Here is a 27,205-nt window from a genome sequence, read left to right as displayed (position 1 = left end):
CGGAAGATAAATGGGGTAGAGCCAGATGGAGAAAAAGGCAGGACACCTCCAAGTGCCAGGGGCCTGCAACACCAGGACAAATCCTGCTACCTCCCAATCTGTTTCAGGCAGCACCAGTGCCAGGATCCCGGGCTCCACACGCTGCCTGTACAGACAAGACCACAGGCCCCAGCCAGACCTGCAGCCTGAAGGGGCAGGTGTGGGGCAACCAGACTGGGGCTCAGGGTGAAAAGGACTCCCTTTGAAGTAAAAAGATCAAAATGGCTTTTGAGAAATCAGATCTCCTCGGCTGGATTTCAGCCCTGAGAGCCGGCTTTGCCAAAGGCAGACAGTAAAAAGAGAGCAAACTCTCAGTAAAAAGCCTGAGGGCCAGAGGGGAAGCAACTCATTAGAGGCCTTCCTCCAGTAGCCCTCTCCTTGCAGATATTTAAGCAAAGTCCTGTGCAGAAGGGGAAGGAAGAACAGACCCTGAATCTTGGGGTCCTTGAGGCCGCAGACTTTCCCTCTGAACAAACTCTCACTGCAAGAATAACTGACCAATTGTTCACCTGAGGAGACAGAGACAAAAAGAAGGGCGTGCTGTGGGTGTCACCCCCAAACCTGCCACCCATCCTTCACAGTGTGTCTTTTTACTACAAAAAGAAAATGAAAAGCACAGGGAATTCTAGAGGATTTGCTTTTCTTCCTGGTCTCTTGTCTACTCAAAACCCGCTTTTCTCCTCTGCCCTTCCATCTTCATCCTTCTCTGGGACTCTCCTCTCTCCCACGACACCATGACAAAGAAAAATGTCCTCCTGGGTCTTGTTTCCCAGATTCAATCAAGGCCCTACCTTTTATCTTGTTCTTAACAGCACCTTGCACCACAAAGCCCAGCAAGGTTTTGTGGGCCTTAATTATTGCCCAAAGATCAATTAGGGCAGCCAACCTCACCACAGCAAATTTTCCAGATGGATGAGCTCTGTGCGTGGCTGCAGAGCACATTCCTCACCACCAGCTGCCGTGGCAGTGGGTCTGGGACGCCCTATATCTCACAGACACCCATCTCCGTTTCCTCCCCCAGGGGATTTTTCGACGAGACTCCAGACTTGACAAGATGCCCCCAGTTCAGAGGAGAGGAAACCAAAACTAAGGGACTTCCCAGTGCCCCAGCCCTAGCCTGTGACAAGAGACAAGAGCCTAGCAGGAGGATTCCCCTGCCCACTCTGTTACTTCTCCTTCTGGGACTCTCAGCACAGTGGGTTGTATTTATAAACAGCATGGGCAAGACAAGGGTGGGCCAGTTCATGGAGAGAGGCAAAGAAGAGCTGATTTTCTGTTCTACCGCCTCCCTCTGCAAATGCTGAAGAAGGAAATTAAAGCTTCAGGGAGAGTTGGCTAATGAGCTTGACATTCACACTAAAGAGTGTATATCAACCACCTCAAAGTGTCAGGTGCAATCTGGAGCTGTCTCCATGTTGTAACCTGTAACACTGCCCAAATCTGGGGGAGGATGTGAGATGCTGCAAGACTGGAGTGGGGGTAGACAGCGTAAGGCTGGGCCACTAACTGTCTTTACTTGATAAGAAAAGTACATTTAAGAGCAATAGAAGCCTGTAATAATAGCTGCTAACTTTCACTGAGCTCTTCCATGTTTTTACAGTCTCTTTCATTTAAACCCATAGCAGCCCAACATGTGGGCACAGAGTGGAGTAATCACCAGTAAGCAGGAAGAGGTAGAGCTGGGACTTGAATCAGGCAGTCTGGCATCAAGCCCATGCTCCTACTCCCTTTATCATGACAGTCGTCAAAGCTTCAGGCCTGTCCTGCCTTCATGGCAGGACAGCGTCAGGTAGAAGGCACACAACAGTGCCTAATCTCCTCATCTCAAAGTTGTCTTCCAGGCTGCACAAGAGACATACACTCTCCATGGTGACCCTGCAGAAAGGAGCAGATTGTGTCCTCTCTGAGGACAGGGACCAGATTTGATTCTTCTTTGCATCTTGAGCACCTAGTCCAGTGCCTAGATCAAAGCAGGTGCTCAAAAAGTCCTTGCTGACTCCTGACTCAGCCATATCTAGACTGTGCTGAACTCCTCTGGGTTCCAGTTTCCCAGTCTGTAAAATGGGGATAATCGTGCAGCCCTTCCAGTATAGCCATATGATTAGAAACCATAAAGTCCTCCCACTCTGCCTGACATATAACAGGTGCTCAATAAACAGTGCCTGTCATAGCTATCTCCAAAGTCATGTTACCAAGGGCCAGGGTGGGCTTGTACAGACACACAGTTCTTCTGTAAAAGCAGGATAGGGCAAGAGAAGATAACTCAAGGTAGTGCTATAGGTGTTTTTCAAACAGCCTTCTCTAAAAGTTCTCTTTTAGAACTTTAAGAGGCTCTGGGTCTTTCAGCATCTCATGGGGGGAAGATTCAAGGAAGTCTTGATTATACTAGATATTTTGGATGTTCCCCACTTTTTCCTCCACACAGAACCCTAACATTCTGCAGGTGGCTATAGTCTTCAGCAGGATCTTTTGCTCCCAGGAAGTCTGGCCCCACCCTCAGAGGATTAGAATTGATTTGTTTAAACCTATTATGGTGGATCATGGCCCATGTCAGGGATGTGTTTAGACAGGGGCATAGGACACGGTTATGGCTAAAGAAATATGAGAGAAAATAAGTAAGAAGCTTCCGAAAAGAATTTTCCTTGTAAACCAAAGAATACATGCATCTTTTTGCTCCTCTTGGATACTGTCATGACAATGTGATACCTGGGACTATGGTAGCCATCTTGCACTCATGAGGAAAGCTGATGCAAATACAAAGCCAACACACTGTGGATGGCCCTTAATCATTAGCTAGACCTAATGACTTAACTAACACCACAGAACCCTACTTCAGGACTTCTTGTTATGTAAAATAATGACGTTTCTTACTATTCAAGCCAATTGAGTCAGTGACTTCTATTGCTAGCACCCAAGAGCATTCTGTCAATCTTGTCATATTAAAAAGATAATCTTTGAGAGGAACCAATCCTTAAATTACCTTGGGAAGAAACCAAATATTCTGAGTTTAATGAGAACCCCTAGGCTAAGAGGCAAACACTTCTACAAGCACAGGGCAAAGCCAATCATATTACACCTGAGTCCAGAAACATGGCCTTGGGAGGCAGCAGTCCAGGCTTCTGATTCTACTATACAGTACTCCTTGCTTCTTTCTCAATAGTCCAGAAATCTGAGGACAGCAGGTTTGCAGAGTCGGTCCAGCCCAGAACCACAGTCTGGCTCAGACGGGCTCTTGGTTTTCTCCCAACCAGAGGGCAGCCACATTCCACACTTTGTGAGCAGATCACAAAGGTTGCTGCAGGGTTTAGGCAGAGTAACATTCAGAACCAAGAGAGTAGCTTTAGGAAACACTCAAGTGGCCCTGTGTTACCAAGAGCTCCACCAGGGACAAAATATCTTCAACTTCTCCACCTGTGGGGAAAGAAAAAGAGATGGGCACCAGAGGAGTACAAGAGGCATTGGCTCAGTCACCACATTATTTAGTGCTGTGTAGCAGACACTGTACTGGTTGCGGGCAGGAGATGAAGTGTTTGATAGTCTACTTCTCCTGTCCTCAAGGGGCTCTTAGAGTATGTGTCACTGAGTGGGAAGGAGGTGAAGAAGAACAGTATGGGCCCACAGGAACACATGAAATGATCCTTACCAATGCCAGATAGTAAATGCTAACTGCCAAGAAGTTTCTGCAGGAGCTGTTGGCATTGCCAGGAGAAGTTACCATCGACTGGAAGATCTGTCAAAGCATCCAAGAAGGCCATGAGACTCTTCAGTGTTTGTCTACTTTTTCCAAAATGGCTACCCAGCTCTGAGATCTCAGTAGCTGAGTTATCACCAAATATATTAGGAGAAGCAGGGATGGCAATCTTTGCTTTGGGGCCAAATCCAGCCTGAAACCTGTTTTTTCACTGCTCATGAGCTAAGAATGATTTTGACATTTTTTAATGTGTTGTTCAAATCATGAAGAAGAAGGAGGAAGAACAGGAGCAGCAGCAGCAGTGACAGAAGAATCCATGGTCTGCGAAGCCTAAATATTTACCATCTGGTCGTTTACAGAAGAAGTTCGCCAATGCTTGAACTAGTCCACAGTGGCCAAAAGTGTAACCCTTATTCATCAAAGTTCCCTTGAGGCTCTCTTGGTAAAATCTGAATACATTTGGCTACTAAGACCTTCTGCTGGTCCATCCAAGTGCTCTGGCTTTGAGAGTGGCCAGTTCAAGGGCTGCGGGGTCTGGACCCCTCCTAATTCTCTGTCTTAAACCATAGCCTGTCCCCTGCCATGAGTCCCCATGGTCATGATTCACACAGGACAATCAGACACTCCAACACACTCCTGGCACCCACCACTCCAAGCCTCAGGAAAGCCATGGACAGTTCAGCACAGTGCACAGCCCAACAAACAGACATAGGCTTTCTTCGCCAGATGGGCTGAGCAGTTGAGGAAAAAAAGAGGACTGGACCTCTAGGACACCCAAGCCAAGCTGCCCAAGCCAAGCAGATCTTCTGACTTGCCAGACTGCAGACCTCCCAGTCACACATGCCCTGACAGGAAACCCTGCCAAAGCAGCTGGTTCGTGTTGGGGCCAAAGATCTATTCTAGGGACCCTTATCACCCAGGCATAGAAGTTACAGAGGGAGCCAATTCCTTTATATACTCTGAATACAGTTCTAACTAAGTTTTTGAAGTCTTCCAGCTGGCTGGTATTTTGAGCAGCAACAAACAGAGGCAGTTATATCAGTTTAGAGAAGACACTTTTATAATCAATGAAACTCATTATATTCAGATACCCAATTCCTGCCAATATAATTTAAACAATCATTTCAAAGCAATTTGTTATATAATTAAGGCTTTTATGTGTATAATATGTATGATTTGCTATATAATTGAGTCTCATAATTATGATCCCTCTAAGAAGCAGTGGTGATTTTTATTTTGGGAGGAATGTGGTGGGGAGCAGACTTGACTGGCAAAGGGACCATCGGTAGTCCTTGATGCCCGGCCACAGGCAGTACAGGTAACAAGAAGGAGGTAGGGTGGTCCTGTTTGAGGAGTTCCTGGCTATTCTGTTCTTTTAGCTTGAGAGGTCTACTATGAACCTAAGGGCACACTGAGAGAGATATTTATCTTTGGAAAAATGTTAATTGCCTTTGAAGAGCATCTCTCTCAAATATTTAATACTGAACATGTCTTTAAAAGTGGAAAAATATATTTAGACTTTTTAAAGAGAGATATATGTGCTTTCTTGGTGTGAACAGTATCTGAAGTGAACCTCATTGAGATTGCCTTCTGCTGGGGCGGCAAGTGGCAGAGGATAAGGCAAGCCTGGGCCAGCAGTGGGAACTCTGACCACTTAGCTAAACCCCAGCGTCCATGAAAAAGGCTCTTTTGGCCTTGAACCAAGAGGTATTCAATTATTAAAGGCCTATGTAGGATGCGCAAGAAATGGTGGAGTGGGGAAGATTTCCACCTCTTGAGCCCTTTATTTTTGTGAAAGAAAAATACATAGATGTCCAGAGGGGTCAGGAAGTTAAAGTAAATGATGAAAGTAGACAGCTACTAGTTAGTAGGAAGCTCAGAGAAATGTGACAAGCCAGAATCCTGCTCTCTGAAGAAGGAAGTCACTGCTCAACTCCAAACCAATACTGGCAACAATAAAGGGCTGATGTACCCAGATCATCTACTTCCTTTTTTAATGTATATTTCATTGATTATGCTATTACAATTGTCCCAATTCTTCCCCTTTTTTGTCCCCTCCACCTGGTACCCCCCTTTTCTTCCAGCAATTCTTCCTCTTAGTTCATGTCCATGGGTCAGCCATGTAAGATCTTTGGCTTCTCCATTTCCTACATTATTCTATTTTTAAGTATATTTTATTGATTATGTTGTTACAGTAGTCCCAATCTTTCCCCTTTGCTCTCCTCTGCCCAGTATCCCCCTCTCCCCAGCAATCCCAGCCCTCTTAGTTCATGTCCATGGGTCGTGCATATAAGTTCTTTGGCTTCACCCTTTCCTATATTATTCTTAACTTCCCCCTGTCTACTTTGTACCAACTGATTATGCTTCTTAGTCCCGGCACCATTTCCCCATTTCTCCTCCTTCCCCATCCCAGCTGATAACCCTCCAAATGATCCCTATACCTATGATTTTGTTCCTACTCTGGTTTGCTTAGTTGGATTTTGTTCTTATTTTTTAGATTCAGTTGTTGATAGTTGTGAGTTTGTTGTCATTTTAGTGTTCATAGTTTTGATCTTCTTTTTCTTAAATAAATTCCTTTAACATTTCATATAATAATGGCTTTGTGATAATGAACTCTTAGCTTTACCTTGTCTGGGAAGCACTTTATCTGCCCTTCCATTCTAAATTATAGCTTTGCTGGATAGAGTAATCTTGGTTGTAGGTCCTTGCTTTTCATTACCTTGAATACTTCTTGCCAGTCCTTTCTTGCATGCAAAGTTTCTTTTGAGAAATCAGCTGATAATATTATAGGCACCCCTTTGTAGGTAACTCTCTGCTTTTTCTCTTGCTGCTTTTAAGATTCTTTCTTTATCTTTCACCTTTGGTATTTTAATTATTTTGTGTCTTGGTGTGGTCCTCTTTGGGTCTAGCCTGTTTGGGACCCTCTGTGCTTCCTGGACTTGTATATCTATTTCCTTCACCAAAGTTGGGAAGCTTTCCATCATTATTTTCTCACATAAGCTTTCAATTTCTTGCTCTTCCTCTTCTCTTCTGGCACCCCCTATGATTCGGATGTTGGCATGTTTAAATTGTCTCAGAGGTTCCTAAGCCTCTCCTAATTTTTGTTCAATTCTCGTTTCCTCATTCTGTACTGGTTGACTGTTTTTTTCTTTCTTATATTCCAAATCGTTGATTTGAACCCCGGTTTCCTTTCCTTCACCATTGGTTTTGTGTGGATTTTCCTTAGTTTCACTTAGCATAGTCTTCACTTCTTCCCTTATGCGTTAGCCATACTCAAGCATATCTATCAAGTCTGTGAGCATCTTTATCACCAGTGTTTTGAATTCTGATCTGCTAGGTTGGCGACCTCCTCATCTGTTGGTTGGCTATCTCCTCATTGCTTAGTTCTGCCACTGGAACCTTGATCTGTTCTCCCTTTTAGGCCATACTTCTCTGTCTCCTCATCTTGACAGGCTTCTGTGTTTGTCTGCCTCTGAGTCTTAGGTAGAGCTGTCGTACCTCTTATGTTGTAAGGGGTGGAGCGTTAGGTATTCATCAGTCTGGGTGATCCATTTCACCATGTTGTGGTGGTGTATGTGGGGGAGGGGTCTGAGAGGGAACAAGGCCATGGGTTCACACTTGCGCCTTTTCCAGGCACTTCTCCCAGTTTTGTATGAAACTGGCACCTGTCTAGCTGTTGCTCTGGCCATCGTTCCCAGAGTGGGTGGGTCTGCAGATGTTCTAGGACCGTGGGGGCCCTTCAAACAAGTGGACTCTTCTGAGAGACCAGAAGTTTCTTCCTCCACCCCAACCCCCACTGGTTTGCACAATCAGAAGCAATGAGGCTTGATTTTCCCTGGCACTGGGATTGTGAGCTGCGCAGTCAGGAGCTGGGAAGGTTCCCCAGGTTTCCCTCCCCACTTTTAAAAATGTGTGACTGCACTTTCTGCCAGCCTGCTGCTGTCGCCGCCACCACACTGTGTCCTCTCCACCCTGGCTCCGCCCCTCCTACCTGTCTGGATGAGTATTTCTTCTTTATATCTTTGTTTGTTGGACTTCCATGCAGCTTGATTATCTGGAACTTCTGGTTGTCTCTAATTTTGAGGTAGTTGTATTCCTTCTTAGTTGTGGAGAGAGACCCAGCGTATCTGTCTAGGCCTCCATCTTGGCCGGAAGTCCCTATTTCCTATATTATTCTTAACATCCCCCTGTCTATTTGGTTCCTACCAATTATGCTTCTTATTCCCTGCATCATTTCCCCATTCTCTCCTTCGCCCTCCCAGCTGATAACCCTCCAAATGATCTCCATATCTAGGATTCTGTTCCTGTTCTGGTTGTTTACATAGTTTTTTCTTTCCTAATTCAGTTGTTATAGTTGTGGATTTGTTGCCTTTTTAATGCTCCTGGTTTTGATCTTCTTCTTTTTCTTAAATAAGTCCCTTAACATTTCCTGTAATAATGGCTTGGTGGTGATGAAGTTCTTTAGCTTTACCTTGTCTGGGAGGCATTTTATCTGTCCTTCCATCATAAATGATAGCTTTGCTGGCTAGAGTAATCTTGGTTGTAGGTCCTTGTTTTTCATCACTTTGAATACTTCTTGCCTACAAAGTGTCTTTTGAGAAACCAGCCGAGTCTTATGGGAACTCCTTTGTAGGTAACTCTCTGCTTTTCTCTTGTGGCTTTTGAGATTCTCTGTTTATCTTGAACCTTTGGCATTTTAATTATGATGTGTCTTGGTGTGGTCCTCTTTGGGTCCAACTTATTTGGGACTCTCTGTGCTACCTGGACTTGTATGTCTATTTCCTTCACCAAATGTGGGAAGTTTTCCTTTATTATTTTTTCAAATAAGTTTTCGATTTCTTTCTTTTCCTTTTCTCCTTCTGGTACCCATGTAATTCAGATGTTGGCATGTTTGGAGATGTCCCAGAGGTTCCTAAGCCTATCCTTGTTTTGTTCTTTTTGAATTTTGTTTCTTCTTTTTGTTCTTGTCTAATGTTTATCTCTTCCTTATGTTCCACTTTGGTGGTTTAAGTCCTGGCTTCCTTCCCTTCTCTATTGGTTTCCTGTGGATTATTCTTTATTTCACTTAGTTTAACCTTCAATTCTTCCTTTATTTTTTTTGCCATACTCAATAATTTCTTTGAGCACCCTGAACAGCAGTATTTTGAACTCTGCATCTGATAAGTTTGGCTATCTCCATTTTGTTTAGTTCTTTTTCTGGGATTTGGTTCTGTTCTTTCATTTGGGCCATATTTCTTTGTCTCTTCAATTTAGCAGCCTCTCTGTGTTTGTTTCTGTGTATTAGGTAGAGATGTTTTACACCCTGTCTTGGTAGAGTGGCCTATGTATAAAAGGCACCTGTAAATTGTGTGGGGCAGAGCCTTAGGTAATTGCTAAGGTGGGGCAACCCACTTCACCACTTTGTGGCTGTGTGGCAGGGGCTCAGAGAGTGGACTATGTCACCACCTGGCTTCTGGAGGTTCGCCTGGTGCTTGCCCCATTTCCAGTCACCTCACCTCCTTCCCATGTGTGACTGGCACTCTTCCAGCTGCTGCCCCAGTGGTGAATCCCAGAGTGGGTGGGTTTGCATACATTCTAAGACTGTGCTGGCCCTTTAAGCAGCATAAATCTGGCAGTTCCTTCCATTGCCTCAACCCCCACTGACTTCTATAGCCAGAGGTAAAGGGGGTCTATCTTCTTGGTGCTGGAAGCCTGGTCTGTGCGATCTGCCCTGGGGCTGGGATTTCTAGCTCCCAAGATATCCTTCCCATCTGTTCTGCCACTGCCACTGCTGCTGTCACCTTACTGCACCAATCTGCCTCTCTGCCCAACTCTGAGACTCCACTCTTCCTACCCATCTGGATGAATGTGTCTTTAAATCCTTGGTTGTCAGACTTCCATACAGCCTCATTTTCTGATGGTTCTGGGTGTTATTAGTTTTGAGATCTGGTTGTAATTCTTTCTATGGTTGCACAAGGAAGCAAAGCGTGTCTACCTGTGCCTCCACCAGAAGTTCAGATCATCTACTTTCTAAAATAAAAGTTAGAAATTCAGATTTTACATGTGACTTCCCAATATTTTTATGTTGACTCATTTTTGTAAACATTGCATGGGCTATTCAAAATATGTCAGTGGGCTGTCTACAGCTTCCCTTCTCTGCAAATCCTGAAAGTGATCTCTGTCAAATGGGATTGAAAAGAGAGGGTACTATCATAGGTTGGGTCTCTGGCGGCAGATGCTAAGACACAGTGGAAGGGGTAGTAGTATGTTTACTAGAAACCCACACCTGTGGAAGGAAGGGGGCAGAGGCAGGATTGGCCAGAGGGAGAAGACAAACAGTGACACAGACCTAGCCATGCCTCTGCCAACCTGGCAGAAAGTTCTAGATCAAATACTGCTAATCAGAGCTGTCACAAATCAATCAAAAATAGCTGCTGGATTTGTATAACCTGCCTTGGTCAGTCATCATATACTGACTATCCTGGGAAGGGTTTGGCTTAGGAGGGGCAGCTCTCAGCTTCTAAGGCCGACCCTGAGGGAGCTGAGTGCTAAAGGCTGTTTGCTGACCACATCCCTCACTGCTGGGTGAATTATCCCTCACCCTAAAGGAAGGTCTAGACATCTGGACAGTGCATCTCATGTCTACCACAAGTACAGAATCAGAATCCCAAATGTAGTATAACACAATTGGCCAGGCTTGTAATAGAATCACGGGGCCCAAGGCCACCTTTTAACAGTCATTGATATGATCTGGTCTGTAGGAGAAAACTTGAACTGATGGCCAGAAGGCCTGGGGATTAATCCCAGGACTGCCACTTGCTTCCCTATTTTCTTGTCTTGGAAATATATGGTAACCTCTTCTTTTCCCCAGCACTGAGGTGAAAATTGAATGCTGTGGAAGTTCTTGAAAAAGTTAAGAGCACTTTGCAAGAGTCTTCAAAGAACAGTTACTATTGACCAACCCCCAGGCCAATAACTGTCACACTCTCCTTAACTGGGCATAGTAACCTGCAGTTTGGGTCCCTCTAGTGAAAGTTCCCAAAGCCTAGGATTCCAAGTTCTAAACTGACCAGACTTTTGAGTTCCAATTCCATGTCCTTTATGGATACCAATGGCAGGAACACCTTGGTCCATTTGTTTGGACTAAGGCATCAGTGAGAGTGTCTACTGTTATCAAAAATAAGTGGGACACAAACTGTGGTTGTAAAAACCATCCCCTCTGACCTTCTTTCTGGGTCTGAACCTACAAATGTGCATAACCATGCCACTCCTGGCAACGCAAACCCGATTATCTCTAAAACACACCCCAGAAAGAGAATGTAAGATGCCTAGCAAACCTAAACTACAAATGACAATAATCATCTGACAAGCCCTGGGTCACACCCCCTTGGGAACCCACTGCAGGACCTTCATGCTAATTCCCATATAACCCAGCTTCAAAGCAACAAAGATTTTCTGAGAACTTGCTCAAGACCTGGGCTTTGAGCACTCTGGGGGGGATACCAAGAAGCATAAAACGTGGCCCCAGCTCACCAAGAGCAGCTCATCTCATGGGGATGGCAAAACATGAATCCCTAAAAATGATGTCAGGAGTCAAAAGAATCAGAGGGATCACTTCGGAAGTCTCTTCCTGCTCTAAACTTCTGGGATCTAACTAGTCACTGTCCAATATATTTAAGCAGTATTTCTCAATTAACTTTTAATGATAATAATATTTGCCTGTTTTCTCCTCTGTGTCAGTTATCTATTGCTACATAACACACAGTCCCAAAATTTTGTGGCTTAAAATGACCTTAAATTTTTTTCTTATTTACTCATGATTCTTTCGGTTAGCGATCTGATCTGGGTTTAGCTGGGCAAATCTTCCTCTGATCTCACCTGTGGTCACTCACATGACTTCAGTTGTCTGGAGTTTGACTGGGGCTGGATGGCCACAGATGACCTGAGAGAGCCTTCCTCCCATGTCTGCAGGTAGATGCTGGCTCTCAGCTGGTGGGTCCAGGAGGCCTCAGCTGGGATGGTGTAACCCTGCTCCATGTGGCCTCTTCATGTGGTTGACTCAGGGCAGCATTCCAAGAAGACAGAGCAGAAGCTATAAGGCCTCTCAAGAATTAAGCTCCAAAGCTATACAAGGACCACAGCATCCTATGGGGGGAGTGGGGGTAAGCAAATCATAGGATCACACAGATTCAAGAGATGAAATAATAAATTTCACTTCTCGATGCAAGGAATACAAAGATTACTGAAACTGAACTTAAGTTGTTTCCAGCTTATCCTGACATTATTTGTTCCGTAGCCTCTTGGTCACCAATATCAAGTATTCATATCTATTTTATTGGAAGTCCACCCACATAGTGAAAATAAGATGTTCTAACTATAATCACAGAATGTGACTAAGCTTAGTGAAAACATTTTTAGAAAACTGCCTTTTGTTTTCCCATACATGAAGCAAAATATATACGTGCGTGTTTACAGTCCACTTCCTCACTTCATACCACATTTGATCTAATACCTTCACAATGTCTACCAAAGTATTTCAAACAAACAGTCAGGCACTCTCTTTGTAGTTCTGGAACCAAGTCCAACAACCTTTGACTACAATATTCCAAATCGCTATTGGCAGTTGAAAAAGGTAAATAAAGAATGATACATTAAAGAAAGGCCATGTGGTGTTCATAGTTCCTGAATAACCCTACATGCATTTTAGTTCTCAAGGCCAAGTAATTTTTCGCAGTTATGCTAGAACATCATATTACAAGTAAGTCTCTGGCAGCCCTGTCATGGGGACTCTCTGATTATTGCCCATATGCCATAGGATCTTATCACTTTACAGCCCCTCAAATACTTACAGGCAGTAATCCAAGTAGCAAGCTATGGATTGGGTTGCTCAGCAGTTCAAAGATCTAAAACAACTCATAAATCAAAATTGACAAAAAATATTTAGACTAGCTTAGACAGTAAAACTTTTGCATCACCTCTTCCAACTCAGAGGCTGACAAACACTTGATACCCCTTGATAAGACAGACCTTGCCGTGACATTCAAGGCCATGAATAGCAAAGGCACTCATATTGCTATCTTTGTACATCACACTGAGCAAATCTTGTCAAAAATTAGACCCTTCCAAAAAGTAGACACCTCACCCAAAACACCTATAGCTCCCCTCAGATTCTTGAAAAGGTATTCAGAAGGAAAAATAAGCTCAGACCTAGTCCAGTTGAAATTTGCCACTTCCTCAAAATTTACTCAAATCATTGCTTAGGCAATTTCTCTTTCTAGTGTTTGAAATTGTTCATGCCATTATTTTAGGAGTATTTCCTCTGGGGGTTAGTGAGGAAAACATAACAAAATAAAACTGAGATTCTGCCTTCAAGAAAGAAGTGGGGCATTTTTATGTGTGTTTTCTTGTTTAATGCTCACAACACCCCAACAATACAGGTATGAAAGATTACATCTTAAAGATTAAGAAACTGAGGCTTCAGTTAGCAAGCACCAAAGTCAAGAGTCAAATTCAGGGGAGAGCAGAATGAAAGAGGCAGTGTTGGGAGAACAATGGAGCTCAAGTGAAACACTGTATAGGTAAAGCACTTGCTAAGCAATAAAGGACTTTGCAAATACTGCTGATGGCAATAGCAGTGAGCATTGGGTATAGAGGGGACAACTGGTGGACAATATCCTGCGGACTGTTGGAAATGAAAAATTGAAACGTGGGAACACTTGAGAGGTGCTGAGAGAGTGAAAATGTAGAAAGGGAATCTAACGTAGGTGTGAGAGGAAAAGCTAGTTAGAGAAAGAGCATCTGAGTAGTGGGAAGAAAACCAGGAGTGTCCAGTGGCACCAAAGCCAGGAGTGTCAAGCTTTAAGGAAAAGTGAAATGCAGCCAACCGGTGTAGTAGAAAAAGTTAAAAAAAAAAAAAAGTCACTAAATTTTGGGGAGGCCACCAGAAACCATCAAGAGAGATTGAGGGTAGATGACAGATAGTAGGAGTTAGAGAGTGTGGGTAATGAGGAAGTGAGGACAGCAGTTGTAGATTCCCCTTTCAGAAAGTTCCTCAGGGATGAAGGAAATAGAAGGTAACGATAGTTCAGCAGATGTTAAGATCAAACGAAGAAAAGGGCTCCTAATAATCAGAAACTATGGGGGAGGGAGGAATGTTGGTATAGAGATTTAATACCATTCCCTGCTTCCTCTTCTACAGAACTCTGGGACTGTTTGTATACAGAGATTGTTGCCGCCACAGCTAATTAGAAAATATGTTCTCTTTTCCTTTTCATCATGTTCCATTTATTCTTCCTGTTCGATGTCTCTTGGATTCATCTTCTCTTTTCTGCTCCTCCACCTGGGAGCAGACCTCTTGCCTAGAACTTTGTGTCATAGTGCTGTCTGGTTTTCCAAGCCTCCCACTCCCCTCAGTTTAATTCTGAACCAGATTAACCTGCCATAAAAACTAGTTTGCAAAACATGAAAAGCTCCCGTAGGTGAAAGCACCCTAATATTCACTGGCTCAAGTACAAAATTTCTGGCCAAAAATGGAAGAGATGCATCAGGGGTCTCCATTCTTCAAACCTAACCCCTCTTTATACCCCTTGTATCTGATGTGACAGTCCCAGGACTGTCCTCTACCCTGTTGCATGTTAGACTCATCAGGGAAGCTTTAAGTCCTGAGGCCCAGGCCCACTCCAGAGGCTCTTGATTCACTTGGTCTGCAGTGGGGTCCCAGCATGGGTGTATTTTAAATGCTCCCTCATCGATTTTTTTTTTTCTGCAGCTCTTTACTGCTCTACAGGACACTCATAAACCCAGCTTTGAGTCTTTGCTCAGCAATGCCACTCATGCCTGAAATGGTCTCCTTCTTCTTTTCCATGAATCTAAATATGCCACATTTCCCAAAGGCCTAATAGAAGCCTGACTTTTTTTTTTTCAAGAAGTCTTCCCAACCCACCCCAACCAGTAATGACCTTATTCATCTCCAGTCTGATTACACTTACAGATGGCAAAGTGAAATCCAGTCCTTAATTCAACAAACATGTGCCAGGTCCTCACTTAGTTGTTAGGGGTCCATACAGATGAGACATGGTTTCTACCTTTGATGAGTTTACCATCGAGGTGAGCTATAGTTTTGGAGTACTGATGATTCATGAAAAGCTGAAAGAGCTGCACATGGAAGGGAAGGGTGACACAGAGATCCAACAGTCAGGAAATACCTGGAGGTTTGGGTGGCAGGACGTGGGATCCGGATCTGTAGTCTGTGGCAAGAATGCAAAGGGCCTTGTACACCAGGAAAAACATTGGATCCTGCAGTCCTCAGACCTTTGTCTGAAGAAATGTCCTCTGAGGCTGTCCCTCTGCCTCTGACCTGACCCCACCCATGCTCATTTAGCCACCTTTTCAGTTCCAATCCACCTCCCCTGGGCTGGGACAGAGGGTTCTTCCACAATGGCAGAGACAAGCTTCTTTCCAAAGGAAGGAAGAGCCTTCCATGCAAGCTAGCAAAATTGGCACTTATGATTATGTTTATCTTAAGGCAGATAACTCTGTTCCAGTGATAGCCGCAGAACAACAGGTGGGCCCCCTCTTCACCACCTCACCTCCCAGGTAGCCCCCAGGAGGCATCACACAACAGCTAGAGCTTTGAAAACCATTGTCACAGACCATTGGTTGGGTGGGGGATATCAAAAGTATAGGTTGCTCTATAATTATTTCATGTCTACAATAGGTTTATAAACCCTTATAGACAAGAAACCAGCCTTTTCGAATCTTCTAGCTTATCATTCAGAGCATATAGTATAATACAGAGTCGATACTTATGCATGAGCCTAAACAGAAAAGGCTATGCACAGTCAGGAAGCATGGAAAACAGAATTACCAAAGGACTATTAATCATTTCAAGATGAACTTAAATATTTAGATGTTACAGAAAGATTAGAAGTGAAGTGGCTTACAGGAACCTGCAAATGTCATTGCCCTTGGAAAGTGAGGTTGGTGAAATTCGTGCACAATTGATGAAGCTAGCTAATACACTGAAAGAAAGAAGGACAAATAACCTAAAAGAGTTTCTGCTGGTGCGTGCCCCAAGTCTGGGAATACCTAAGACACCTCTCAAGGTGACAGGAATGAAATACAGTTGGATCTAACAGATGGAGAACGAATCACCTGCTTTGTTTGCCACCTGGAGAAGCAGAAACAGAAAGAGGGTGAGTTCACGGAGAAAGGAAGAGCTCAGGGTCAGAGGTTGGCAGTGTTTACCGGTGACTTCCAGGGGAGAGACAGACAGGTAGACAGACAGAGCCTCATCATTAGGGCTGTGTATCCTGCGTGAGGCCAGGAGAGCTCCACAGGTCTGACCAGGACCTGTGTCTGTCAAGGTTTTTGACTGCAAACACAGCAACTGACACTGAGCTATTTCAGGGAAGAATAGGGTGGGGGGAGGCATGTTTTATTCGAAGGGAGAATAGAAAAGTACAGAGGCGCAACCCAGGGGATGGCAGACCAGGCTTGGAACAGATGAGGCCTGGCCATTCCTGAAGGTCTTGGTCACAGAAGCTACTGAACAGCCTCCCCTGAGTGCTGTCCCTAGCACGAACTCTAATCATTAGTCCCCTTCATGAAGCAAAGTCCTGAGGGAGAACGTATACCATGGAGCAAGCAGAAGGCTCCATTAGGAGGAACCTTTCACTTTTAAGGTAGGAGAGCTTGTATTGGACCAAAGCCTAAACATGATACAGAGTAAAATCCTGAGAAGGGGACTAGGGTGCTGTTGGAATGTGGGAATGGTCACTGGGCAGTCAATATCTACAACATGGTCTGAGAAAAATGTTCTCTGAGGTTGTCTTTCTGCCTTTGACCTTACCCTGTGCTTACCTAGCCATCTCTCCTGTCCCAATCCACCTCCTCTAGGCAAGGCAAAGGATTCTTCCCCAATGGCAGGTGCAACTTTGCAAGGGAAGAAAGATTTCTCACTGCAAGCTGGCAAGACTGTCAGTTACTTCTGATGACCTCAAAGCAGATCTCCTGAGTCGAGTGTCAGGGCACACGAGGTTGAGTGCCCTGCTCGGACAGACAGCTGGCCTCTCCCCCAAAGCTCCACGTAGCAGCACAGTTCTCCTCACTGCGACCATGTCCAGTCCCACCATAGCCAGTTTGGATCCAGAAATCCAACATGAGGTTGACTTTTTTTGCACAAGTATATTTTTTATCCTCACCTGAGAACATTTTTTCATTGTTTTTTAGAGAGTGGAAGGGGAAGAGAGAAAGAGAGGGGGGAAACATCGATGTGAAAGAGAGAGAAATATTGATGTGAGAAACATTGATTGGTTGCCTCCCATACGCACCCCAACTGAGAATCAAACTCCCAGCCTAGGTATGTGTCCTGACCGGGAATCGACCTCACAACTTTTCCATCTATGGGAGTATGCTCCAATCGAGCCACCCCAGCCAGCGCTACACATATTCTTTTTATTTCAACTTTTATCCATATGTAGTTAAAATCTATATACAAATTCTTCATTACATAATAAAGTGTGTCTTTTCCAATTATTTCTGGGCCCTCTGTTCCTACTTGAGTGACTTGTCCAGTGTCTGAAGGAAATTGCTCCCTATTACATCACTCACCATATTTGGGGAAAACTGGCCCTGCAAATAGGATGCTCAGGCAGCAGTAAATGGATCCACGGCAACAGACCAGCCTGCTGAGACCTTTGAAATCAGGAAGGCTGCTGTGACGATATTTATCTTTTGGACCACAGTTAGAGACGTAAGGCCTTTTAATGAACACTTGGTTCAATTTCCTTCTTTCTCACACGAAGAAGCCCAGAGAGAGGAAGTGACTTGCTCAACAGTACACAGCTCAGGGTTGGAAAAACTGAGATAAACCCTGATCTCATTTGTTCTTTTCCTTACGTCATCACACTGGCTTGAAAAACAAGAAATTTCATCAACTTTCCAGGTCTCCTAAAGTAATGTGGGTGTTCTCCTCACTGCCTTCTCCGCCTTTAAGTTGAGGGGCAACAATAAAAGCAACTCTGACCCTTTGCCCTCCAATACTAGGGGGGATGCCTCCCTTGCCTCACTCAGTGAAACACAAATACTCAGGAAGCTCAGAGGATTCAGATTTCTGGATATCAACTAAAAAGAAATGGATTTGCAAGACCAGCTTTAAAAAAACCACAATTAAAAGTGTTTTGAAATTGTGTGTGTGTGTGTGTGTGAGAGAGAGAGAGAGCGAGAGAGAGAGAGAGAGAGAGAGAGAGAGGAGGGGGAAGAGAGAGAGAAGGGAAAAGAGAGAGAGAGAGAGAAGGAGAGAATGAGAGAGAGGGAGAAAATTTCCACCTTAGTAAATATGATCAGTGCCTAGTTCAACCTCTGAAGTCAGGGCCCCTGGAATCACATTGCTGCTCCATCACCTCGGGCAAGTTCCTTAACCTGTTTGTAAGTCATTTTCAACTTCTGTGAAATGAATAACCTACCTCAACGAGCTGTTCTAAAATTTTAATTAGGTAATCTACAGAAAACATTTGGGACACTGCCTGGCCAATGGCAAGCCCTCATGTGTCCTCAATGTTATTATTAACATAAAACCTTTGACATTTGCTCTTTTTCACAGGGCCCTGAGAACACCTCTCTGATATTTCAAGGCATAGCATTGGTTCTCAAACTTGACTTGTTTAGAATCACCAGGGGAGTTTTATAAAGTAGATGCGCAGGTCCCGCTTGCAAAGATTCTGGTTCAGTGGGTCTAAGGTGCACCTGGGGTAGGGCTCCCGTTATATAAAGCTCCTGGGGATCCTATATGCAACCAGGTTTGACAAGCACTGATCTACGGAAGTGAACCTGTAACAAGAGAACAGGTAAGGTGAGGACATTCAAGCAGCCAAGCTTACAGCCACCCCCACATCACTTCTCTCCCTACTTCACTGAGATCTCTGCTGAGAAAGAACCACAGCTGCTGTGCCCTGTTCTCAGCAATCTCAAGTTTCTCATTCTAAAACATTTAGAATGAAAGAGATTAAGTTAAAGGTCTGAACTAATTCCAGAACTTATCCTGGCAGCTGATTTTTTTTTAAACCAAATCCTTTACCATTCTCTTAAAAAAATTTTTTTTAATTAAAAAACCCCAGCTCACCAAAAGTAAGGAAATGATGGTACTGAAAAATTAAAGTGGTCACTGGCTTCCATTTGTGCCTGTAAGTCAGGCCTTGAGTCTAGCTACTCTTCTTTAAATTAAATTTATCAAGGTGACATTGGTTAATAGGATTTTAAAGGTTTCAAGTGTACGTGTCTATGGTACAAGATGTGTATATTGCACTGTGTGCCCACCACGCAGTCAAACTGGCTACATTTTAACAAGGCACAGGACAATCAGAAGAAGCTTTGTTTAGTACCAGGCTGTCTCTGTAAGGCTGGCAAGGCAGAGGGGAATCAGGCATGTGACCTCCTTTCCCAGCTTATTTTACAAAAGACAGGGAAGAGGAGGGCACCCTGGAGGGTCCCTGTGAGTCACCGACTCAGAGCAAGCCGAGATCCCAGGGCGCTCAGGCCAGGCTACTGCAGCTGTGCACGTGCTGCGTTTGGGGAAGTGAGGCCTGAGAAAGCAGCAATGAAGGGCACAGTTTTCTGTACATCAACGGAATTTTGCCCTGAGAGCCAGGCTTCCTCCTCTCGGAGGACTGGTCTGGCAAGTCCCTTCACAGCCAGCCTTTCCAAAGAGGAATGCCTGAGGGTTGACCCCAGCCCCTCAGCTTCCTCTTTCTTCCTTCATTCCCCTCCAAGGCTGGCCCCAGGCTCCTGATTCCTAGCAGCTCCCAAGTCCACTGTGGTGAAATCTTGAGGGTGGGAGGAACTGTGACTCTCACCTGAAGCCAGCAGAAGGCCCATTGCAATGAAGGCAATAACTTCCCAAGAGTTTCATTTGGGGGAAGCTCCAGTTGTCAGAGATTTGAGTCAGGGCATGTGTTCACACAGGGCCATAGACTAGTCATAGGAGAATCTGGAACCAGACAGAGGTTAACCAGATGTTCTCACAGGCCTTGTTCCCACTTTAAAGTCTATTTCTATGAATCCTCAAATTGGTTTCAATTAAGCAGGACATCAGTAAGACTGAGAAATAGTTTTCTTTTTTTTTTTCTTTTCTGCATATATATATTTTAACAGATTTATTGGGATTAATTCACGTATTGTCCACCCATTGTTTTAAAGGGTATAATTAAAAGGTTTTTAGTATAGTCACTGGACTTAGATTCCTTAAAATGCAATTATAGCATAAGGGATATTAGGTTTAATAATAGTTAAAAAGACTAAGAATTTTTTTTTTTTTTTTTTTTTTTTTTTTTACTTAAACAGAAATTTATTTCTCACCATTCTGGAAGCTGGAAGTCAGAGATCAGCATATCAGCACAATTAGGTCTTAGTGAGAACCCTTCCTGGCTTGCAGAGACCCTGTGCTTCTTTTTTTTTTTTTTTTTTTTTTTAAGTATATTTTATTAATTATGTTGTTACAGTAGTTTCAGTTTTTTCCCCTTTGCTCCCCTCTGCCCATTACCCCCCTTCCCTCAAGCAATCCCACCCCCTTAGTTCATGTCCATGGGTCATGCATATATGTTATTTGGCTTCACCCTTTCCTATATTATTCTTAACTTCCCCCTGTCTATTTTGTACCAACCAATTATGCTTCTTAATCCCTGCACCATTTCCCCATTTCTACCATTTCCCCATTTCTCCCCCTTCCCCCTCCCAACTAATAACCCTCCAAATGATCCTCATACCTATGGTTCTGTTCCTATTCTGGTTTGCTTATTTGGATTTTGTTTTTATTTTTTAGATTCAGTTGTTGATAGTTGTGAATTTGTTGCCATTTTAGTGCTCATAATTTTGATTTTCTTAAGTAACTCCTTTTGACATTTCATATAATAATAGCTTGGTGATGATGAACTCCTTTAGTTTTACCTTGTCTGAGAAGCACTTTATCTGCCCTTCCATTCTAAATTATAACTTTGCTAGATAGAGTAATCTTGGTTGTAAGTCCCTGCTTTTCACCACCTTAAATACTTCTTGCCAGTCCCATCTTGCCTGCAAAGTTTCTTTTGAGAAATCAGCTGACAGTCTTATAGGCACCCCTTTGTAGGTAACTCTCTGCTTTTCTCTTGCTACTTTTAAGATTCTCTTTATCTTTCACCCTTGGCATTTTAATTATGATGTGTCTTGGTGTGGTCCTTTTTGGGTCTAGCTTGCTTGGGACTCTCTGTGCTTCCTGGACTTGTATGTCTATTTCCTTCACCAAATACGGGGAGTTTTTCTTCATTATTTTCTCACATAAGTTTTCAATTTCTTGCTCTTCTTCTTCTCCTTCAGGCACCTGTATGGTTTGGATGTTGGCATGTTTAACGTTTTCCCAGGCGCTCCTAAGCCTCTCCTCATTTTTTTCAATTCTTATTTCCTCATTCTGTACTAGTTGACTGTTGTTTTCCTCCTTCTGTTCCAAATCATTGATTTGAAACCCAGTTTCCTTCCCTTCACCATAGGTTTGTGTGGATTTTTCTTAGTTTCACTTAGCACAGCCTTTACTTCTTCCCTTATATGTTTGTCATACTTATGCATATCTGTCAAGCCTGTGATCATCTTTATCACCAGTTTTTTTAACTCTTCATCTGTTAGGTTGGCAATCTCCTCCTTTGTTAGGTTGGCTATCTCCTCGTTGCTTAGTTCTCCCACTGGAACCTTGATCCATTCCCCCTTTTGGGCCATGCTTCTCTGTCTCCTCATCTTGACAGGCTCCTGTGTTTGTTTGCCTCTGTGTCTTAGGTAGGGCTGTTGCTCCTGTTACGTTGTAAGGGGCAGAGCCTTAGGTTTTCCAGTCAGTAGGGAGCGAACTATTTCACCAAGTTGTGGCGCTGTATGTGGGGGAGAGGTCAGAAAAGAACAATGTTGCTTGCTCAGCACTCACCCCTTTTCCAGGCACTTCTCTCATTTTGTATGGAACTGGCGCCTCTCTAGTTGTTGCCCTGGCCGTTGTTTCCAGAGTGGGTGGCTCTGCGGACATTCTAGGACCATGGGGGCCCTTTAAACTAGTGGACTATACTGAGAGACCAGCAGTTTCTTCTTCACCCCAACCCCCACTGGTCTGCACAGTCAGAAGCAATGAGGCTTAATTTTCTCTGGAGCTGGGACCATGAGCTGCATGGTCTGGTCAGGAACTGGGAATGCTCCCCAGGTGTCCCTCCCCACTTTTTAAAACATGTGCCTGTGCTTTCCACGGGCCTGCCACTGCTGCCACAGCTGCTACCACCACACTGCGTCCTCTCCACCCTGGCTCCGCCCCTCCTACCTGTCTGGATAAGTATTTCTTCTTTATATCTTTGTTTGTTGAACTTCCATGCAGCTCGATTTCCTGGAACTTCTGGTTGTCTCTAGTTTTGAGGTAGTTGTATTCCTTCTTAGTTGTGGAGGGAGATGCAGTGTGTCTGTCCACACCTCCATCTTGACCAGAAGTCCAGAAATAGTTTTCTTATTGTTTTAAATTTATAAATGTGAAACAATTCAATCATACTGAGTAGGTAAAATAACAAACTAGACCTTTATAAGCCCATTACCAACATTAAACATATTTTACCAGACTTACTTCAGACCTCTCTCTCCTTCTTTCACTTTCATTTCAAAGAAATTAAAATGCCAAATATAGTTCCATTTATTCCTCCTTTTCTCCTCCTTCCTCAAAAGTAAACATTAATCTAAAGTTGGTTTATATCATCCCCATGTACATTTTTGTATTTTAACAAATATGAATATATTGACTAAAAACCCTATTGTTTACATTTTAATATAGTTGCATCTATATATTACATATGTGTGTGTAACACACACATATGTTGTTTAACAACTTGTTTTTTCACTCAACGTCGTTTTGAAATTTGTACATGTTGATAAAAAGTCAACTCAGTATATTTATTTTATCTGCGGCAGGAGCAGTATTCAGTTGTGTATGTACGTACATATATATGTGTGTGCATGTATGTGTGTGCATACATCTATATGTATATACACACGCACAAATCTGTATACCTATAAGATAGTTTCTCCAAGCAGAATGAATATTTCACAACAAGAGCATACGTTTGATTTCAATTGAAATTGCCAGATTGTCCTCCAAAGTGACGGTACCAATTTGTACTCCCACCAGAGTTCCCTTATGCCAACATCTCACCATCCCTGTTGTCATCAGACTTAATTAATTTTTTGTTAATCTGGTAGATGTGAAAGGTATTTCATGGTTTTAATTTGCATTTCCCTTATCATGGGGAACCAGTTATAGTTTTTGAGGCCAAGAATAGTCTAAGCCTTTTCTTTCCACACACTCTTGGTGGAGGCAGGGGGAAGCAAGGGGGCTGGGGATGAGCCCAGATGCTGAGGTTCCAGAGACCCCAGGACTGGAGCAGGGATTTCTCACTTAAGGCTCAAGCACAGATGAGCATCAGAACAGAAGATTGAATTCCAAAAGGACAGGCCGAGAAGTTGCTGAAAGAAGAGACCAGAGAAGGGACAGAGTAAAAACTATGAAATCAGAGAGGTAGACAAGAGCAAAACACATTGGAGCTGATGGGAAAGGGTCCAAGTTATTTCCTCAGAACAAGGGCAGTTGTTTGCAGCTGGCAGCTAGAGACAGAGCAAGACTGAGGTTGGGACAGCTGAGCGGACAGGAAGAGGGAGCAATGAGCACCAAGGCTCCAGTAACTCAGCCTGCCACCATCATGCTCTTGGCCATCATTAGTCTCCACTGCAAACCCTGAGTGCCCTAAGTTGTTCTGTGTGTGTCCTTCTAAATGAAACTCCTCATGTCAGGCGTACAATGTGGGACACACTTGTGTTTGAGGGTTTGGGGTTTTCAGTTGTTTATAATGAACAACAACGAAAGCGCTATGATGTGTGAGTGACTTATTTTTGGCAAAATTTTTTTCCTTCTAGTGGCTTCTTTTCAAAACATGTTATGGAAACATTTAACAGTTCTTCCCATGGCACTGTTTCTCAGGGAAGTTAAACAAAGCCAGATTGACGGACTGACTTCAAGGCATGTGCACCAAAATATGTCTCCTATATTAAAGACGCTGGAGCTTTCTGGGAATAGCTCATTTCCGGGGGGGTTGGGGGGGGCACTGGAGGGTATGGGAATCCCATACATCTCCATGTTCTTTTACCAGGCAAAACTCGGAGGAGCAGTCATCTATCAACAAACGTGACAGATATGATTCTTCTTAATGAGGACAGGAAACCACTCTAACCTCAATGGGTCCACAGTTTCAAAGCTAACTTTCCCTTCAGCTTGCTTTGCTTCAAGTAAGGCCAAATGCTAAGGACAACAGCTAAGGAAGCCTCTAGAGAGACAGGCATAGAATAGTATGTCATGGCTGCACAATGGCATCATGAAGGGCTAAGAAACCAGAACCCTAATTTCTCCTTTCCCTTATTTGACACCATGGGGGTCTAAAGTGGGATGAAGTCCCCAGTCCAAAATGGACAGAACTGAATAAAGTACAAGAATCATTGAATGTCTGGAATTATTCTGTAAACACAAGAGGTAGCAAGCATCCATCCTCACTATTCTGACCTTTTGAAGGTTAAATACCACTAAAACACACTACCTTTTTGATGACTTGTGAATGACAAGGCCTGCACAACACTGTAGATCACTTCTAATATATCTTGGCCTTAGAATCTACCATAGAATACCTTCTTCATCTTTGAAGTAAATTTTAGAGCCTAGTTACTCTACATTTAACACATAAAAAACAGCATCATATTTACATAAGAAAACAGGGCACACTCCCTGGGATACCCAAATGCCACAGAGCCACTCCATTCAAGATTCTTGGTTGAGCACCTGCTAGGTGGGAATTGATTAGAAGAGGCCATGATAAAGTCAGAATCAGCAAGTATGCAGCTGCAAACCATCGCAGATGGTTCTAATGAAAATACTCCTGATAGAGGTGTGGACCAGGCTGAGGGAACAAACCAAGGATGGTGAGGCAACCAGGGACCAGCCACCAGTGGGAAACCATAACCATATGAAGGACTGAAGGGACTCAAGGAGGAAACAGTGCTACCAGAGCCTGGTAAGACCTGGAAATTTGCAGTACAGCTGCCCAGTGGGAATAGTAGTGATGAAAAGATGCAGCCACTGCCTGAGACTTAGAACAGAGAAATAATCCAACTTCTCTCTCTTCCCATCCTGAATCTTCTGATGTATTCTCCTATTTGCTAAACCCAACTGGCAGCCAGCTGGTAAGAACATCTGGGTAATGCAGCCCTCAGGAGCCAGTCCCCACTGAGAACAGAGTGGGGCAGAGAAGAGAGGACACTGGCTCAGGGGCTAGACGGAGGTGGGAGTCCCATTGAAAAATAATCAGCAGAACAGGTCTCCTTTCCATCCCATGGTGTTTCCTATTTGAATTGATTGCATCCATCAGTCAGAAGTCACATGCAGAAAATTCAGCACAAATCCTCTCCTGATTTCTTAATCAATGCACAAATCCTCCTGATCTAGGGTCAGTCTACACATTTTTTAGCAGAAAGACAGTCCAATTCAGAGTCATTTAACTAAGCAGTTAACCAAACAAAAATTTCCTTCATAATTTGAATATGGTCACAGCCAAGTATGGGAGTGAAAACCCATACTATGCTCAAACAGCAAATTCCACTTCTCCAAACCAACTTGTTACTAGTTTTCAGCACAGTGACAAGAGCTCTCTATTCATTCTCTAGAAGAACAGCCCCAGGCAAGCACCAGGCAGGGGGACCCAGTTACCAAAGATGGGAATAACAGCCAACACTTATTTGGCCCGTACTATGTGCCAGGCACCAGTCTACAGGTATTGGGCATATGCTGGTGAGTCCCATTTGCCAAGGCACAAGATCAGAGGGTGAAAGGAGAGAAGTTGGGGGACTGATTCTCTGCTCTCCCTGCTATTTTGGTAGGAGTTGCATGCCTCTACTTACACTCACAGCGCCTGTCTCCGGGCCCTTCTCCCAGAACTACAGTTCTCCTTGGGTTTGAGGAAACACTTCTTCTGCTTGCTCTTCCAGGCCCAGAGTGCTGATTGCTTCACTTGGGTGCTTCTCTATCCCTTGCCTGTTGCTCAGCCCTCCCCAGAACCCTATAAATTGTTTATTGGTTCAACTGTCCTACATCATCCCTTTAAGTGTTCCATCTGCCTCCCAGTGGGTCCCTGGCTGATACAGTGTGTGTGAACCCAGTTAATGATGCTGCTGTGCCCAGACTGAGAGGGTCTCCTTCACAAGGGCACTGTGGGAACTAGTGCTAGCAAGGAGGGGCCAGACTCCTCTAGGGACATAGAAATCTAGAGTAGGAATCTATCTTCAACAAAGACACACAGTTTAACTTCATCTACTTGCTTAAGCTTTTTATCACAAGGAGTAAGTCAAGCAATTTATGGTGAACTCAGAAATAGGCTGAGTAATTGCTATCTTGGGAAAGCACTTGGCATTCAAAAAAACACTAGCTCTGGACAGCCTTCTAATCATTCAGACCCCATCTCTACCACCTACCTGCTATCTTAGTCTGTTATGTGAGACTACAAATATCTCCTGTGTAGGGTCATTAAAAGGTAACAAATGTTGAATGCCTGGCACAGAATATACCTTTAATGAATTTAAATTCCCTCCCCCTTTACTTCAAGGATTCTACTGTTTTCTCTTCAATCCTTGTCCTACCTTTTATTGCATTCAGGCCTGTGAATCCTTCTCCTGTTTCCCTCCTTCACGTGAGTTGAGTTCACTTTACCTCTCCATCTGGAATCCATAAGTCCCAAAGGATTTATTCCTGGACTAGGGTAGGAGGATGGCTTTCTTGATGAGACCTAAGATTCTGGGTACAAGCAATTTTCCCTCTGATGTAATGTTGCTTGCACGCACACACATGAACACACACACGGATATACTTACGCACATACACTGAAATCCGATCCAGAACAAGCTCATTTCCACTTATGAGTCATGCTTCCATTCAGATAATATTAATTGGTCCCTGGAGAGCATTACAGGGGATAAAATGGCAGGGATAACAAATGGGGAATGAGAGTGAGAGCTTTTTTGGAAATGATAGTCATTAGGGCCCAAGGAGCTGATGCCTGCTTTGGTTGTAGTTTAGTTGGTATTTCTTCTAAGGCAGTTTTAGGTTTATGCTCAGTCCTTTGTGACAATTTCAGGAGCATTTCCAATTAGTTTACTCATGATCATGGGGTGGAAACAGTCCATGCTTCCTTCCTCTTCTAGTGCTTATGTCTGAAATGACAAGGCCTACAAAATTCCAACCTGGACTTCTCCACCAAGCCATGAGTAGCCTAAATACTGTAGGAAGAGATTTCAAGCAGTGATTCTCAAACTTGAAATGTGATGTAAGTACAAAACACACATCAGATTTTGAAGAGTTATTATGAAGAATAAAAATATCTCAATAATTTTTCTACTGACTACAAATCAAAATGACATTTT

At 43.7% G+C, this 27,205-nt stretch overlaps 2 long non-coding RNA genes across 3 annotated transcripts in view; both read right to left on the bottom strand.

The window, feature by feature from the left end:
* LOC150021944 (uncharacterized) overlaps positions 1-26,588 on the bottom strand; it is an 88,626-nt gene extending 62,038 nt beyond the window's left edge. The window contains exon 1 of one of the 2 annotated variants that reach the window (XR_016509135.1): positions 26,426-26,588. This is a non-coding gene — a long non-coding RNA (uncharacterized LOC150021944). Of the gene's footprint in view, positions 1-25,690; positions 25,773-26,425 lie in introns of those variants that run through there. The other variant, XR_016509134.1, reaches the window with a different exon arrangement.
* LOC150021945 (uncharacterized) lies at positions 3,025-13,487 on the bottom strand. Its single transcript, XR_016509133.1, has 2 exons — positions 11,588-13,487; positions 3,025-3,450 (listed from the first exon to the last, which is right to left on the bottom strand). It is a non-coding gene; the product is annotated as an uncharacterized LOC150021945 (long non-coding RNA).
* Positions 26,589-27,205: the final 617 nt, after the last annotated feature.

Source organism: Furipterus horrens, unplaced genomic scaffold (genome assembly GCF_987537825.1).
Source record: "Furipterus horrens unplaced genomic scaffold, mFurHor1.1.pri manual_scaffold_1, whole genome shotgun sequence".
NCBI lineage: Eukaryota > Metazoa > Chordata > Mammalia > Chiroptera > Furipteridae > Furipterus > Furipterus horrens.
This window is presented reverse-complemented; position numbering and strand designations above follow the sequence as displayed.